Source organism: Crocodylus siamensis, chromosome 2, assembly GCF_052110815.1.
Source record: "Crocodylus siamensis isolate JL-2025a chromosome 2, ASM5211081v1, whole genome shotgun sequence".
Lineage (NCBI taxonomy): Eukaryota > Metazoa > Chordata > Crocodylia > Crocodylidae > Crocodylus > Crocodylus siamensis.
The window spans coordinates 264588557-264607252 of record NC_143396.1 but is presented as its reverse complement, the minus strand read 5'-3'; the positions used below and the strand labels follow the sequence as shown (position 1 = coordinate 264607252).

Sequence of the window (18696 nt, the reverse complement as noted above, 5' to 3'; positions counted from 1 at the left end):
CTGTGCCTGCTGATGGCACACAAATCTGGGGGGGCACATGCCCCCTGATGCCCCATGCGCCATTCCACCGACTGTGGGGCTGGCACCTTGGGGCAGGGAGCAGTGGGTCAGGGGTGAGTGGCACCAGCAGGGCTGGAGGGGTGAGGCTGTGGGTTGGGAGTGAGGGGCACCGGCAGGGCCAGTGAGTTGTGAGTTGGATGTGAAGGGCACCAGCAGTTTGCATTGCGCAAATTTCAAAATGGTGAATGTCACTTGGGAGTAAGGAAGGGCCACATGTTAATATTGTTGGTAATATTTTCCTGTTGATGTTGACTTCTGCCTTTAAAATTAAGACTGTTGAGCTGCTTTAACTTTTAGTGTGTAATAAGTATTTTGGGGTCAAAATACTTGTGTGTTTTCTACTTAACTATTTAGTGGGTCAGGACTGGCCATTGATGTTTACAAATGGGCCCTGATACAAAAAAGGTTGAGAACCACTAACCTAGTTTAACCTCTTGCTCAAAGCAGCACCATCTCCAACTTTGTCTAGCCCATTCTTAAAAACCTCCAGGGATGGAGATTTTACTTCCTGAAACAGAAGAAACGTGGCCTGGTAAGTGCAGCACTGGTTCTGCACCTATAAATTCTGCTTAGAGTGTAGTTGCATTCACCTAGCTCTGCACTAAGGCACTGTGTAATTCTGGGTACATTGTGCCTCACTGCTGTGCTGCCTACAACAGTGCTAAAGTAGGGTGGACATACGGAAAGTCTCTCTAGCCCTGACCTGCCCCTCTCATGTAGATTTCCAAATGCATAGTTGTGACACAATATTGCTGCTACAACATTGCACACCAAGGAAATCACTGACAAATGCTGATCAAAAGACAGAGTGGTCAGTTGTCTGCTCCTTTCTTCCCTTCAGTTGGAAAAACTCAAGGAAACAGTGGCCATGTCTACACAAGATGCTGACTGTACAGTTATTACTGTGCAGTCATTTCGTACATTTAGTACTTCCATACACAAGTAGTAACTAAATGACTGCGCAGTAACGGGCGTTACTGTGCAGTAGTGTCCCCAAATGGCTTTTTGGTGATGCTGACTGCACAGTAGTTTATTACTATTGCGCAGTAGCATTATGTCACGCTTTGTGCCATGCGATGCTACTGCACACTAGTAACAAGCTACTGCTCAGTCACCATCTTGTGTAGACATGGCCACTTTGTCTTAATCAGGATTTTTTGCCAGACTAAGAATGACAAATTTGCTTTGGCTTTATAATGGCCATTGGGAGTAAGGCCTAAATTGCAAAATTCAGAGCTGGTTGCTATTTTGATCGCTGTATGAAGCGTGATTGCATTTAAAGCCAAGATTTTGTTTTGGTCCATTAAATGGGAGCTGGGAGTAAAATTGAGATCCAGATTTGGATTCGGGATGGCATTCTATCCTGATCCCCACATGTGGGACACATGAAATCAGATCAAGTCCATGTTCATTGTTTGCATTTAGATTTAAAGCAAGAAGTGCTTATGTGACAGTGCTCCCCACTGTGTGCTGGCAAAAGACTCAGAAAAAGAAGAGAGTTGTTTATGCTCTAGTACTGTGGGAGTCTCTGTGTTCTGTTGAGCACTAGGACCCAGCAGAAAGTTTCCTTATTTCTGTGGTTTTAGCAGTACCTCTGACACAAGGATAGCTCAGTGAGCATGGAGTCTGGGTTACGGCTGCATTCTGTCTGGAGGGATCCTTCCAAATACTGAATCAAACCAGAATGAAAGGATTAACTGTGAGAATATAACAAAACTGCAACAGCAACTAATGCAGGAGGGAGCAAGAGTAAAAAACAAAGATTAAAAGGTAACTAAAATGGTTCTCATTTCCTGTCTTTTAATCTTTGACTCAGGGGTTTAGCATTGTCATTAGGAGCCTATAAATGTTCAAACAGCTGCATTTGTGCACATTTTGATTTTGAGGTTTGGGTTGTTTGTTTTTCAGGGGCTTTTTAATCCCCAAATTTCATATGTATTTCAGAGGATCTACTGCATCAAGCTCACATTGTAATATGATGCAGGATGGACAATAACCTCATCCAGATTAGTTTAGTTTTTAAAGTAAGTTCATTAAAAAAAAGCCCCCACAACTCTGGGGAGGGGGGTATTTAGTTGGTTAACTACCTTTTTACTTAATTTCTTATTGAAAAGCATAACATGCTTGCTCTGTTCAGTTAGGGATGTGTGTGTGTGTGTGTGTGTGTGTGTGTGTGTATTCATGCATGTGTGTTAATAACTTCATCCACTACAGTGTGAAATAGTTACATATAACTTAAGCAAAATACCCAGTGACTAAGGACTGGAGGACCGTTTCCGAATTTTGCGGCTGTGCTGCTTTGAGTAGTTCATGCTGTTCCCTTGGCTCTGTTGTTTTAACCAAATTCCCCAATCTGTGGCTACAATTTATATCAAATAGCAAATCAGTTCTGATCTTTTTTAAATTCTGAATTCCGAATTAGGTACTAATAACTGTTATCTGGGGAGAAACAGCCTGGCCAAAGCTGGTAATAATTTTGTTCACAGCTGTGAAAGACATTTTTAGAAAAATAAAACATTTTCCCCAGGAGCTCTAAGCCCAGATCCTGCACAGACGCTGAGCCTGGTTCTGGGAGGTGCTAAGCGTTTGCACCTCCCTCTGGCTTCAGTGAGTTTTGACATCACAGGATTGGCCCAGAGTAGAAGGGTGTTTTGGTTCGTTTTGTTTTCGATTCCCGAGCCGAGTTGTAGAAGTTCTCAAATGCAAGCCATGCTTTGGGAAATGCATCAGAGAACAGTTGGGGTGGACAATTATAATAATTCAAGAAAAAATGAATTTAATGTGAAAGGAATAGTCTGTTGCCAGCCCCCATGTGGAGATTGTCATAGCCAGTGTGCTTCCAGTTCATTGACACAAACATTCATTTTACTAATCTTAGGCAGACACTGTTGTATTTCTTTTGTTCCTGCATTTCATTGATTTTTAAATCACTATTTTATAGAGACAGCCTGTTTATACTTTACAATTTGTATATGGTGTACTTTACACACGCATACATTTAGAAGGACTCATCTCTTGTGTTAAGATTGATTTGTTCAGTGCTATTATTAAGAGAGGTGTTTTCCTGTTTTCGATTAGCTTCCCCTTTCTTGCCTTTCTGCAGTATTGACATCTAACTTAGCTGGACTTTTTCTTAGGTTTATTTCTTCAAAATATATATATGACATTTCCTCACTGGGCCAAGCAGGCGTTTTCATTTCTAGCAGTCTTTTTCGACCATGGTCAGCTTTTGGTTGTATTATCAACATGTTTCTGTCAAATTCTATTGTGTTATCATACTCCCAGTCTGGTTTATGGAAACTTTTATTACAACAAGCAATTTTAGGCTGTAGTATCATTTATGTCAGACCAGAGCAATACTGGAGTAACTGGATCTTTAAACTCATTGGTTGGATTTGAATTTTTTTATGCACAGAAGGTTAACACTGTGACATGCAGAGAATCAGAATAAAAAACGAACACACAATGGAAATGAGTTTTTCTCAGTATTAAAAAAGAATTGGCATTTGTAAAGAGGGCAATAAATTAGGCATCGAAAGCCCTGTTTCCTTCAGAGTATCTCATGCATGAGCCAGTAAACAACGTAAAGTGTGATCATTTTGCAGTTGAAAATGTAAGGCCTTTTAAGGTTTGTAGCCTAAGCCTTACATGTCATTAAAGTAGCTCTCTTGTTAAAGAGGGACTGTCCCAGAAGCTGTAAAATCTATAAACACTTTCCTGATTGGCTTAAAAATTTAGACACAGGAAGTGCATGATATCTAATAACAGACAAGTGGAGACATTGTTGTCATGGAAACTGAGAAGACTACTCCCCCTCTCCCCATTTATTAAAAAAAAAAAAAGCCTGCATATCATCAGAAATGCCTGTAGAACATGTTGGCTTCTGCTGCCTTTCCCACAGCATCTGTTGAAACCTGAGACTGTGCCTGTCAAATCAAGGTCATTTTACAACAAAAACTGTACCTTCTTCCATATTTCATATCTGTATTTTGTTTCATACTTTTAACAGAACAAAGAGTTAAGGGAAACAACCTGCTCTCCTTACTCAGGCAAAGCTGCTGTTGATTTCAGTGGGAGTCTTGCCTGAGTGAGGCCTGCAACATTGGGCCAGGAGAAGCTTATGTTGTAGTTTCAAGTTCCATATTGTAAAAAGGCTCAAAACAGAAGGGCTGAGAAAAAATATTTGGGTGCCAACTGTTGGATTAAATTCATTCCTGGTATAGTTCCATCGGCTTCCGAGGAGTTGTAACTGAGCTGAATTCGGCCTACTTTGTTCCTGTGAACTACAAAACTGTTAAAAGTTAATTATTTGAACTCAAATGCTAAGGCAATTTCACAACTCCGCTTTATATCTTGGGAAAAAAAACCTTGAATTAATAAGTGTTAACTGTGGACATTAAATCATTGTTTCTATTAGAACTGTCCTTTCTCTTCAAGAGCACTGAAGGCAAGAACATAAATCTGAAAGGAAAATACACTCTATTAGCCGTGAATGCAGTGTGGAAAAATAAAGACAGAGTAAACTACTAAGATTACTACTTGGGTAAATTAAAGTTTCACTGTACTGGACTTTCAGTAAGTTTGTGTGATAGAAATTTTGCTTTCAAAGCAAAACTGGAATCTCTCTCTGCAAATGCACAAGGAGATGAGTGAACTGTCTTTTTGTTTGTTTTTCTGGCAGATGCTGATTTCAAATGTTTTTGATGGAAAGATGTCTTCAGCCTTTATTACATTTTCTCTGAAGCATTTCATTTTGGTATTCCCTTAAATTTTCATTTAGCTCTGTTATACTGACCAAACAGCCAGTTTAAAGCACTTGAATGCTTCACCCTCAGTATAAATCATCAGTTTGAAACCTTCGAAAATGACCAGTTTGACCTTTGTTTTCTCTTTGCTTGCATATTTCATGGTTTTAGGAAAACTAGCTGACTGCTGAGTAATTCTTAGGGCTTTGGGGCCAGATCCTGCATAACATTGAATTAGAGGCACTCAGCACCTTGAAAGAAGCCTTGTGCATCTCTCAAGATTAGACCTTTGTCCATTCAGGAAAAAAAGGTCTGTTTCTTATTTACATTAAGGTCAGAGTAGTCTAAGGGCACCTGAAAATCAATGTAAATGTAATTTACCCCAACTTGAAGGTCCCTTTATATTACCAGAGAGATGTAAAGTGGCCTGAGTGCAAATAAGAGCTGGCTCCCAAGTGTTGTAGAACTGAAGCATGTCAGCGTTTCATGCAAATATTGGTTCACGTACATGTTAGAATAGTCTTTGAGATTTGGACAATTGTATATTTTTATTCATCCTGCATATAATTAGCCAGATGTTGCTTTTAATTGATTGGGAGCTTAGATGAAGAATGTTAGGCTTCACAGTAAAAGCTTTCTCTTCTAGCAAAGAATTTCCTGTTGTCAGGAGCTCTCTTATCTGCAGGAACGTTCATCAGCAGGAAATATGTCAGTTACTTGTTTTTACAAACCGAAGGAAATGAACTGGATTAGTTGCTTTCTAGATTTGCCCTTCATTCTTCATGGAGAATTCTTCACAATGTCTGTGTAGCAGCATTTCTCTCTGAATAGGTCTCTTCGTAAAAGTTTTACTAAACCAACTCCTCAGTATTCTTTGGTATCAGAAATGCAACATAAAGTAAAAAGCAGAGGTTTAATGTTGTCAATCCACTCTTCTTCCTCCCCATCCTCTATATTTTTTATTGTCTGAGCCACATTTTCAAAGGCAGACTCTAAAATTGGTAGTGTTGAAATGGGACTTTGGTATATGGAGATTACATAATGATTGCCTGGGTATCCAGTTTGATTGCACAGATGCATTTTCCCATAGAAAGGGAAAATTTTGAGAATAGAAAAAAAAAAGTACATTAACTGATTTATTAGTAGTAATTGTTCTTAAATTCCTAAACCCAATTTCATCTATCAGCCAATCAACAAACAGTCATTAATTAATACTCACAGAACCTGTGGGTGGCAATTTCCAGAGATTAGGAAACTGAGGCAGAAGGTTGTGGAGTGATTTGTACAAGGTTAAAAAGCAAGTCATTGGCAGAGCTTGAAATAGAACTAAGATCCCCTGATTTCCAGACCTCTCCTCAAACCACTAGATAATATCAGACTGGGTTCAGGCATTCTTGAACATGTAGTCCTCTTTCATAAATTAATTTGTGCCAACATTCCAATATAATAGGTATTTTAGGGGAAAATACAGAAAACAACTAGATATGTGTGAAATACAGGTCCAGGTCCTTCTCTGAACCACTTCCAAATTGGAAGTTGAGATCCCAGATCAGAGGCCAGTGATAAAGTTGGGATTATAGCTCCCCAAAATAGGCTTTGTGCTCGAATCCAGGGTTCAGGTTAAGCTCATCATTGATTTAATAACTAAGTGTATTCAGGAAAACACATTATTTCTCAGTTATCAGCTAGTGAGATCTATTTACTGAACTCAGCTGAGTTTATTGAGGGGCTTTTTCCTCAGATTGATATGGAACAGATACATAATGTTATAAGAAAATCTAGTACATGAATAAAATCTAAGAGCTGATTGTTTAATTAGACAAGTATACTTACTACTTATGAAGCGTATCCCACACATCTCTGATTTAGTTAATCTATAAGGAGCAAATCTACCTTACCTTCCACCTGACTTCAGACTAACTTGGTTAACTACCTCTGTCTGTTGCATTAGAGTCATTCTTGACAGAAGAATTAGCCACCAGGAAGCAAATCACCGTTCTAAACACCAGGCACGTCTGCACAAGACACTAAATGCGCAGTAGCCAAATAATGCTGAGCAGTAGCACATCACACAGCACCAAGAGTGCTAATATGGTACTGTGCAGTATTATTAGGCTACTACACAGTAGTAGCCACTACTTTGGAATACTGAAAAGGTATTTGCCGGTGCTACTGCAAAGTAACTCCAGGTACTGCGCAGTAGCATCTCATGTAGATGCACCCACTGAGCAGAATGAGACTATCCTGGCTTATATTTGAATTTGCTGGTTTATGATTTTTAGATCTCCCAACTGAGCCAAAACAGGACCCAAAACAGGTCCTTGAATAATAATAATTTAAAAGAGTAAAATAAAGCAAATGCAATAAAACAAAATAAAACAATGTCTATTGAAATGTATAAATAATGACTACGATTTTTAAAACTGACTAGTTGATTTTGGGGACCTAACTTGAAACATCTTACTGGAGTCTGATTTTCAGAAGGTGTATTCTGAAAAACATGACCCCTGTAAAGTGTCTCAAGCTTAGCACCCAGAAATGGAGACACCCCAAGACACACAGCGACATTTGAAAATCTTTTCCCTAGACTTCATATCTAGCCTCTAGATTTAAATATTACTCCAGAAATAAAATGTGTTATAATCCAATTGGTTTCTCCCTATCCTTGTCTTTTCCTACCCTTTGATTATTATCATTATTGTTCAGCAAAGCTTAGGAGCCCCTGTCAGGGACCAGGAGGAATTCAGTTGTGGTAAGTGCTGTACAAACACAGATAAAGAACTGTCCCCACTATGCTTTGCCAGTTTCTCCTGTTTGCTTTTGATCTAATGCGGGGCCCAGTTCTGCAGAAACCTACTACTGATTAGAGAATATCCATTGACTTCAGTTGTGAGCACTATGGCTGTGTTTGCAGGATTGGGAACTGAAACTGCAAGCCTCTCAGGGCACGGAACCCGTCCATAGAGGAATTATGAACATCTGTGGTGCCATACAAGTGAAAAAATAATAGTATAGTCCTCCTTCACAGTTATCTCGTGTGTAACATGAGGTTTCTTTTCCTCTGTGATGTCCAGGAATGCCACACTGCTACTCGGACGTCTCTCTAAGTCTCGGATATAAATAAAAAGCCCTTGATATTAAAAAATGGTTATTCAAAGTTACACTCATAAATCTTCACAGTGGAGACCACAGAGAGCCCCAAGGAGTACCCAGTGACTGCTGAATGCTCTGCACTTTTGATGATCAGGCCCTTTATTTTTTTGCTGTGTTTTACATTCATGTTCTTTAAAAATCTTTATCATGCTCTTTTTATGTCTATGTCTCTACACAGTCCCTTGGTGGAGACCTGGGAGATCCGTCAAGCAGCAGTACTAAACTTTCTCACCCAAAAATGTAATGAAACTCTCATGTGAAAAGACAGACCTCAAAGAGTGCACCTGTTAAGAAAAAACACTCTTCTAAGCCAACAAGAAGTGTGTTATCAATCTGTTCATTGATATACTAAGTACCCAGTGATGCCTTAATATTTTTTATCATAAAATAAACAGCCATCTTAAAAGGTAAAGATAAAGGTGCTGGGTGGGAATGTGCCTAGTATAAAATGCAGTCAGATGGAACGGCAGTAGTAATGGAGCTGTGGATTATTACTAGACATGAGCAGATTAGTCAGATCTAGAGCAGGCCTTGGTTATGGATTCAATTTCAGAGTGAATCAGCACTAGAGTTCAGGGGCAGGTTTGACAGTGCTGAAATCTGATGAACTATTTGCTCAGGATTCTCAGAGATGTGTTGTGGCTCGACACAGCAGACAGACCGCTAGATTTTAAGGCAGGAGGCCTGGATTCTCTTTCCACCTTTCAGCTCTGCTGGCAGCCTTGAGCAAGTCATTCTGCCTTTTTTGGGAAAATAATACTTCCTTTAGGAAGCATTTCAAGATCTGCTGATGAAATGTGCTGTATAAGAACTAAGTCTTCATATTACTTTATCAATTTTATGCTTTAATTTATTAGTTGTATGCCTTGTTTAAAATGTGAGTGGTGAAACTTCAAGGTGAGAGGTGTACCCCCACAGTTCTAATCCTCAAAGAAATTTTACAAAACACTTCTCAGAGACAAGCCTATGAACTCCACTTGATCAACCTCCTGGATACTAAAAATCATGGGCTAAATATAGACATTGGATTTATGACATACAACTGACTCCCCAGGAAGAGCACGTACCAGCTGCAGAAATTTCCTCAGCCTGGTGAAGGGTTTTTAAACCCAAAACTTGCTTAAAGTTTTTTTCCAACTAGTTAAATTGGTCTAACAAAAGATATCAGATTCACCCAAAGAACCTTGTCTGCCAGTGGTGAAACTTGTCATTTCTTGTAATCTCTTTGCCAACATCCTTCAGTCTTGCCTTGACATATGCGACCCAGCCCAGCTCATATCTGTTCAGAATTCTGCTGCAAAGTTCATTTCCCTAACCTTTTGCTTTGACTATGACACTGTTCCCTTTGCATGACTCCGTTGGTTGCTTCTCTGTCACATCAAGCAAACTACTTATCTCCCTCTTTCAGGGCTCATATCCTATCTGTCATCTCTCATTTACTATCAAGTTGCAGACTCATACCTTCAGTCAGCCCATGAGGCTAGCCTGCGTTGCCCACTGTTAAATTTCAAGTAAGCACATTTCCTCCCATGGTGCATTTCATGGTTAGGAGCAGCTTCCTGTAAACAGCTGCAAAACTGACATTTTTAATTCCTCCCAATCTCCTGCAAAATAATGCCCAGTGGCTAGGCTGAGACCTCTGTTTATCATGATGACCAATACAGTTTCCTTGTACTCCCCCTCTCTGTCTGTCCGTATCCATCTGTTGTCTCTTGTTTTATACTTGGAAAGGTAGCTTCTGAGTGGTATCCATTCTTTTTGTCTAGGCTTATGCAGTGTCTGGCACAATGGGGCCTTTGTGTATGGACAGGGATTGTAGACGCGGTGATAACAGAAATAAGAAGTAAGAATTCATTGTTAACTTCAAGACATGCAATTGGAAAGAACTGTGTAGATGCTAGATATTATTCTCAATTAGTTCCAAAATGGTAGAACTGTCAAAAGGCCAGCTTGCCGAGGACACATCCCATCAGCAGATATGCTTACTCGGTGCTGGAAAAGGGCCTGTATTCTTTAAGGGCTCATATGGAGTGGATCTACCCCCGTTGCTTTTTCTGCACACCTTGTTTGTGGGGGGTAATCTCTGACTTGCTAAGGCGTAGTCAGTTGTCCCTGGCAGTGCTCCTTCTCAGATGCAGAGGGATTCTGCCTGATTAGTTCTTTAAAATGTATTCCCTGGATGACAGCAATCAGCTAGGAGTAGTGTGTAGCATTGTTGTAGCTGTGGTGGTCCAGGAAACAGGTGAGAAACAGGATTTTTCAAGTAGTATTTCCTACTTGGACCAGCTCTGCAGCATCTTTCCCATCTCTATATTTGGCTCAATAAAAAAGATGACTAAAATCCTACTCAGCCATCTAGGAAAGAACCACCTCAGCAGACCTGCTGCAGTAGGACTTTGGTCCTACTCGGCCTCCGCTGCAGCTCAGGTTGAACCTTTAATCTGAACCCAAGTGCACAGTGCTCACCTGCCATGCATACTCCTCTCCACCTTGGTCAGGCCATCTGGGATATATAGCATGGCTGGAAAGAAAATACCAGACTTATTAACAAGTAGGGTTGTGGCAGACCAAGCCAGGGTATAGCACCTTGCAAGGAGGGTGAAAAGTTTACCTTTCACCTTTATTGTGAAAAGTTGTTTACACTCTAAAATGTTAGTAGCCATCCTTTTTGTTTGGCTCTTTGGAAGGGTTTAGTTCAGTTATTACTGAACTACATGGTAACTTCATTTTTGCTCTAACCCTGCCTTGTATCTTGAGTTCTCCACACCCCCTGCAGGTCTGTGACTCCCTGATATAAAGCAGTTTCTTCTTCTGTTTGGTTTTGCATAGTGGCCGACCTTTCCCCTGGTTATGTCAGCTTCCGGCACAGCTAGTGTATGCAGCCTTGCTAGCCTGACATATCCCTGTAGAGCCTCACTGTGCATGTTTCCCTTAGTAGTCCGTATCTTCCTACTGTGAATTTCACTGCTGGTTGCACTTGCTGTGAAAAGGACTGGAGGGAATTATTAGAGACAGGGCTAAGTACAAAGTCCCAAGCCGGACCAGGAGCCAAGCATTTCCCAAAGCTCAGAATGACTTGGATCTTTGTTGAGAGCAGACCCATCTCTGCACGTTACCTGTTTATTATATCCTTTTTAACACTGAATTTTGTAAATCTCTCATATTGGAGGGGAAGGTTCCAAATATTTTGATCCTGTTTTTAACATTTTGAGTAGGTTTCTCGCACTCTGAGCTTTAGAAACTTCACTTTAATAATTCACTAAGATACTTTTCCCTTCATTAACATTTTATCATTTTAGTATTGTGCATATGGTGAACTGCTCAGTATGCTCATTAGGGACCTATTCTTGCCCCGTATTCTCACATCCCTGCAGGTGTGAAAGGCCCTAAATAAAGATCTTATTCTGCCTTTTGGGCAGAGAAGCATTTTCTAAAGACATTAAACAAGGAGCGCATGTTTTTGAGAAAGGAAATGCACTTAGAAGTTCTAAACAGTAATTTGTGGGCTGAAACTAACAAAATATAGGGAACAGTTGTCAAACTGCCTCTAACCTATGAAGGTACCACAGTGTGGAATGCTGTTGGTTCAGTTATATTAAAAACTAGAGTTGACGCTGGTTTCATTTACATCAGTGGTGCTCAATCTATGGCCTGCCAGCTGGATTTGGCCTAAGGAGCTGTTATCCAGCCCATGGGGTTCCCCATGCGTTCGGAAATTTGGCATTGAGGGCAAAATGTCAGTGTTAGTTGCTGCAGTTCTGGGAATTGTAGGGGGTAACTCTGCCACCACTCCCCTGCTGCAAAATTTCCAGGCCCATGGGGAACCCCATGGCCCCATGTGATGGATCATGCCAACACAGAGGGTTACTTTTCAGCCAGATCTGGCACATGGAGTTGGGCTGATGCTCAGGCCCAGTCCAGTGCACTGGATCGCACTTGCAGCCCAAACCTGTGTAGATAGACCAACACTGTGTATAGAATTTGCCCTATGGACTGGCCCCATGCTGCTCATTGTGCCCATGGGGATATGCTAAGCAGCACTGATTTGTATAATTGTTACATAAATGTAGCTCTTCTGATTTCAGTAGAGGGTTAAAATGCTTGCATAATTTGCATGGGCGTTTACCATAACTCACTGTGCTTATATGCACAGATGACTAGTTATATGTTGTGCAATGCTGGTAACTGAGCACATAAGTTTGGTGCATACCCACATTTTTCTACAGGCAGGACTCACATACTCCTGAAAGCAGGCCTTGAACTTTTATTACAGTTTGCTGTTTCTTTTTCATACAAGGCAGACTTTTAAAGCTGTGTGTTATTTATTATTGTTAAAGGCAGTGTTAGCGTCCAAATTATGGCAGGGAACTTTGAAACAGGGAAGAAATCAAACCGAGCTAAAAGAGTATGCAGTAATAGCAGTTCTGGAGGGCTTTGAAGGTGACTGCAAGACGTCTGAACTGGAAGTGGTGGAGAAGGCAAGGCCAGGGTGGGATTCAAAGCAACTAAGTAATGCTGTTAGGCCAATATACTGAGTTTTGTTTGAATTGCAAGGGACAAGATAGTTGCTGGGCACAGAAGCATAGCAAGCTCCTTTGTTGTCCAGGCCAAAGTTGGAGAGGGATCTAGGGGCATACCAGAGGCTCTGGGTCGTGTCCAGGACACAGGGGATGAAGGCAGAGAGCTCTCAGTTCTGACAGTTGCGGGGCTCCAGCTCTGCAGAAGGGAGGACACCAGGCTGGAGCCACGGTAGCTCTAGGGTCCTGACAGAAGTAGAGGAAGGTGTCCCCTGTTAAGGAGTTAAACCTCTTGCCTACCTCCCAAAGATGACATTGGGGCTAGGGACAGACATTATAGATAAACCAGTTTAAGTGATCAGAAACTGTTTGAAACCTGTAACAGAACAGATGCACGGATGTTCAGTGCACATAAACCAGTTTGAAAATGGCTGAAACTGGTTTAAGATAAACGTGTAGTATCAGACTTAACTGATTTGGGTCCAACCAGTTTGTGCAATGTCTGCCCTAGACCCCTTGCTGGTTTAAGTTAAACCAGACACCCCCAGCATCCTGGCATGCTCTCTGGCCTGGGCTGGGCTCTCTGCTCCACAGCAAAGCTGGCCCCTCCCGTCCGCTCCCTGGCTGGAGCGTGGCAGAGACTGCAGGTGGGTGCCTGGCTTCCCACTGCTCCCCTGCCTCCCTCCCCACTCCCTGCTAAGCAAGGATTGTTCCGTCCCCCCTGCCTTACACTTCATGCTGAGGATGTTTCCAATTCTTATTGCTTTCTGCATTAGCTAGCAGACCACATGCTGGCTGTAGTCCATTGTGTGGCAGACAAGGCAGAATCAACAGGTAGCTGCTAATATTCCTCTGTTGTTTTCTTAATGGCGTGATAAAAACTAAGTCAAGGGTGTTAAACACTGTGTTATCAATTCTCTGCTGGGCTGGGCTGGTCAGAAGTGGGGAAGGGGGACGCCACTCCCTAATCAGAACATTCTGCTGGGCCCTGGCCATGCCCCCTCATCTTAGCACTGTAGAAGGGAAGGGAGGGCTGCTGTAGCACCCCCCAGCTTCTAGCCTGAGCCACTGCAGGCATATGCCTGCATTTCTGGGATGTCTGGACAGTTACAAACTGATTCAGCCTAGCCAGGTTAGACTAACTTGCAAAGATTGAATCAATTCAGGCTCTGGCTTTATGAATGTTTGTCCCTAACCCAAATATCATGCTGCGCAAAGAACCTGAACTGTTAATAGATACGCTTTCTTTATCCTCCTGCTTTTTTTGCTCACAGTACTTATCTGCCAGGACCCAAGAGCCTCCTTGACATCACTGGCCAGTTCCCAGTCCTTTGCCACACAGCCCAAACCTCTAGCTGCTGGACCAGTGGTATAGCTGCTTCCATTCTAGTACCCCCTGGCTTCCGTTCCAATGGCACCCCCTTTACCAGCATCCATGGCTTGTGCCCCACTTGTCCACCCATAATTATGGTACTGGTTGGAAAGGCTAAAGATCAGGAGCCTGGATGAGGGCTTTTCAGGTTGGATAAAGAAATGATTCCAGGTTTTAGAAATACTGGGCTGGAGCCTCAGTTCCTGTAAATTGATACAGTTCCACTGAAATTACACTGATTTACATCAAATGAGAATGTGGCCCTCTGTAGCAGAAAGCGATAAGAACTGGAAACATCCTCCGCATGAAGAGTGAATGACTTCCAGGATCTATAGGTCTGAATGGCAGGGAGGATGGAGGTGTGGTCAGTAGACAAGGAAGGAGAGCCTGGAGAATTTGGTAGGTAAGATTAGAAGTTAGTTTCAGCTCTATTGAGTTGAATTTGATTTTTGAGAGATCCATCCAGGAGATGTCAGGGAGATGGGCTGAGATATGGGATTGGACGGAGGAAGACAGGCCAGAATAGGCAGGGTAGGTTTGTCATTGCCAGAGTGACTGAAGTTGTATGAGTGGATAAGATCACTGATAGGCAGAGGGAGAAGAGGAGCAGAAAAGGTTAAGGACAGCATAGGAATGAATGTTAGAAGGAAGACACAGACAGATGCTGGAGGAATGGCCAGAGAGGTGCAAGGAGAACCAAAAGAGTCAAAAGTCAAAACAGGACAAAATGTCAAGCTGGCAGAAATGATATAAATGTATTTCATATTATCTGAAGTTCAGAAGATAAAGAGAATGGCATTGATTTGTTGGGATGTACAAACCAGGAATAATCTTTTCTACAATTAGTAAACTTTGAAAAGCTAAGCGATAAATAAATCCCATTGTAAATGTTATGTCTGATTTTGTTTGTCTTCTTCTATTGCAAAGTAGCCTGATGTTATAGTGCAGCAGACTTCAATGTCCTGGGGATGGTTACAGCAGCATCACTAATTTATGCTGCATGGTGCTGCTGTGACTGTTCTTAAGCAGAGCTCTGCTTGTTATTTTTCCATGGAAGTGAAGCAGTAACTGCGGAGTGTTCTTAAGGTCTAGATGTGTCTTGGGACTCCTCTGTATCATATTATCAAGGTTTGATTGAGCTATTTGTAGTATTTTTGTAACTGGAAAACTGCTTTCAATGTGTCTCTCCTTTGTTCATCTTCAATTTGCTTTCAAATCTGAACTGGTTTTGATTGAATTTGTTACTCTGGAACTGCTGCTGTCTTTGTGCCAACTTCATGGGCCACATGCATTGGGCCAAATCCACCCCTGGTGTAATTAGGCTGACTGAATTTGTGAAGACCTTACAGGCTCTGCTTTTGATCCTACTTTCCCAAATTAAATTCCTTGGCTTCACCGAGGTCAGCCTTGTTTCACACTGGGGGAATTCAGATCCCGGTTCTGCCTATTATGCTTTTAATCCTAAGGGAGGAGGCATTATCGAATGCTCATGTGGTTTGCCTGTTTCACTTGGCAAAGTCTTATAACTTGGCAGATGCCAAAAGTGTGACACTGCTGACAATGAGGGCACCTGTTTGTCTGCCTTTCTAGCTGTCAGCTATGTGTGCCTGGAAATGGCCAGCTCTGGGTTAGAGGAATTCAAAGTCAGATTATTGCTTAGGAAATTCAAACAGGTGCAGGGAAGCCAAAGGTTTTGTTAAAAGTACCATGTTATATAGGAGACTTAATGGGAAACAGAACCACTAAGGTTTCAATCCAGGAAAGGTTTTTATTGGGTAAAAGTCACTACAGCCTGATAGCTGTTTGGAGACCTGAGTAAAATCGATGTAGTGGATCTCAGGTCCATTTTCCAGTAGGTAGATGTCAATGTCATCCGTATAGTTCCTTCTCTGGTATTAAATGAAACTTTGCAGTCTAAGGAGGGAGTCCAGTGACTAAACAGATGTGGGAATTGATTTGTTCTCTTGGCCACTTCGGAACTGAGCAGTAACAGATTTAGTGGTCAGAGTGGACAAACAGCTCCACACAGCTCCCACTGCGAAGTTCTGAGGAGAAAGACTTGTGCAAGACCTATTGCCAAGACCTATCCTGGAAATTACACATAGTTCTGGGGTCCACATTTTTAAAGGGCATTGAAAAGGGGGAGAGGGTGCAAAACAGACCCAAGAAAATAATGCTTTAGAGTGAAAGACTTTAAAAGCTAACATGTATTTAGTTTATCAAAAAGAAGGTTGAGATGTGACTTAATTACATTTATACCTTTACTGGGAGAAGACACTGGTACTAACTAAAGAGCAATTTTATCCTGGAGAGAAAGGGATAACAAAAAACTAATGGCTGGAAGCTTAAGCCAGACATATTCAAATGGGAAGTAAGGCTCATATTTGTTAACAGTGAGAGTGACTAAACATTGGAACAGGCTACCAAGGAAAACTGTGGATTCTCCATCTCCTGATATCTTCAAATTAGGATGTGGGGCTCTATCAGTAAAGTGAGCATCTACATGGTACTTAGAATCTAGACACTTCAAGTTACAAAACCAATTCAGAATAGCCCCATTCCCATGACCACAAAACTCATTAAATATCTACATTTATTTAATGCCTGCATGCTGGACTGTAAAGATCTTTAGACACCTAAGTTTTGGCTTCTGAGTATGCATGGAAGCTCCTGTATCTGAGCAGCTGGGTGCCTAGCTCCTACCTAAGCATGGATGTGATCCAGATATGAGGTTGTTGGGTACATCTTTCCCAGTGAACTGTAGGAGAACTTACTTGTGGGAATTGTGGGGAAAGCTTATCAATGCTTGAATAACTTAGCATGCATCTGCACTGCAAAGCAGATGGGTTATCAGCTAAAGTGATGGTTGTATCTAGGGTCTAATTCACACACTCAGTATATGCCTGCTAACCTAGGTTTAAAGCACGGGGTCTAGGCCCATGTCCAGAGGTGGAATGAATGACAGCAGCATGGTATTAGCATGGCCATCACAGCCAACATGTATCTCCAACAAGGCTCTAGAATTTGGCAGCCTACCCTGCACCCAGATTCTCAGCCGTTCAGGAGTCTCTGACACTGCTAGTTTGAAGTACACCAAACTCAGGTAAGAAGATTTTTCTGTGGGGGAGGGGTTAGGGCAATACATTAGTAAGAGCCTGAATTCACTCTGTAGTAAAGTTATATCCTTATTGGCCACTTCTTTCTGAGCTAGTGGATGCTAGTGGGAATGAGTTGTGTCTTGGAAGAGAGACAGGTAGCTAGCTTTCTTTTCAACAGACCCTTTCAACCTTTGTGGCCATATATGACAAGCAGAACCCAAGCACAATAAACCCTTAAACCCTCAGACTACTCAGGGTTGTTTCTTGTAGCCGTGTTGGTCTAAGGACACAGGCAAGCAAGGTTCTTTGGGTAGATGTGATATCTTTTATTAGACCAACTGAGTAGGTAGAAAAAAGTTCTTTGCAAGCTTTTGTGCACAAGCAGCCTTCTTCAGGCATAGAAAGACTCTGCTGTTGTTCTGAGATCTCCAAGCATCTCTCTAGAGGTGACATTTACAATATTTTAGATTAAAGATTGCAATTTTTTTTAATAATTTGGTTTGTTAGCAAATGGCTCTAGACAGCCCTGTAAATAAGTGCTTTTTCATACTCTCCGTATATCTTGTCCAATTTAGAAGATATACGGAGAGTATGCAAAAGCATTGAGTAGAATGAGACAGGCAGGGCTCTTTGGGTAGATGTGATATCTTTTAATTAAATCTTTTAATATATTAGACTCACTTCAAGAGGGATGTGGCTAGCATTGAGAGGGTCCAGAGGAGGGCCACTCTTATGGTCAAGGGGCAGCGGGGCAGGCCCTATGAGGAGAGGCTAAAGGGCCTGAACCTATTCAGTCACCACAAGAGAAGGCTGAGAGGGGATCTGGTGGCCGTGTACAAACTCACCGGGGGGACCAGTGAGAATTGGCACCACCCAGGGTTAGTAGGAATAACAGCCACAAATTGTTAGAGAGAAAGTTCAGGATGGACATCAGGAGACATTACAGTCAGAGCTGCCAGGCTCTGAAACGGGCTCCCAAGTGAGGTGGGGCTCTCTCCCACTTTGAGGGTCTTCAAGAGGAGGCTGGACAGATATTTGGCTGGGGTGATATGATTTGGCTGGGGTTATATGACTGCGGCGCCCATTCCTGCCTGGGGCAGGGGGTCAGACCTGATGATCAGTTTAGTACCCTTCTGACCCTAAGCACTATGAAACTATGAAACTGAGTAGTTGGAAAGAAAGATTCTTTGCAAGCTTCTGGGCACAAGCACCCTTCTTCAGGCATCGGGAGACTCTGCTGTTGTTCCGAGATCTCCAAGAAGGGTGCTTGTGCCTGAAAGCTTACAAAGATCTTTTTTTCAACTACTCAGTTTGTCTAATAAAAGATATCACATCTACCCAAAGAACCTTGCCTGCCTCAGACTACTCAGTGCTTTCTCTTGCTCTCCATATAGCCTCTAAACTGGACAGGATATATAGAGAGTATGAGAAAGCACTTATTTACAGGTCTATCTGGAGCTGTTTGCTAACAAATGGAATTATAAAGAAAAAAAATACTGCAATTTTTAAATTGAAATATTGTGTCACCTCTAGAGAGAGCAAAGGGGGAACTGGATGACTCAGACACTTGGTAATGGGATGTGAAGCCTTTTAGTAATAGGTCACTCATTTGGATTCAGTCCAAAAAGTAGTAGTTACCATCTGTCAACAGTTGTCAACAAACACTTGTGGACCTGAGGGTCTCAAGCCTGCTCATCGTTCTACATTACTGTGGCCGTGTATAGACAAAACAAGAGGTGTGTGTGCACAAC

The 18696-nt window shown here is 41.9% G+C and overlaps 1 protein-coding gene across 5 annotated transcripts in view; it reads left to right on the top strand.

The window, feature by feature from the left end:
- The first annotated feature begins 1680 nt into the window (after positions 1–1680).
- Positions 1681–18696, top strand: part of FOXN3 (forkhead box N3) — a 342632-nt gene continuing 325616 nt past the window's right edge. For 4 of the 5 annotated variants that reach the window (XM_090033874.1, XM_090033873.1, XM_090033864.1 and 1 more), the window contains exon 1: positions 1681–1830. The gene's annotated coding sequence lies outside the window, so the exon portion shown is untranslated. Of the gene's footprint in view, positions 1831–2066; positions 2085–18696 lie in introns of those variants that run through there. The other variant, XM_090033872.1, reaches the window with a different exon arrangement.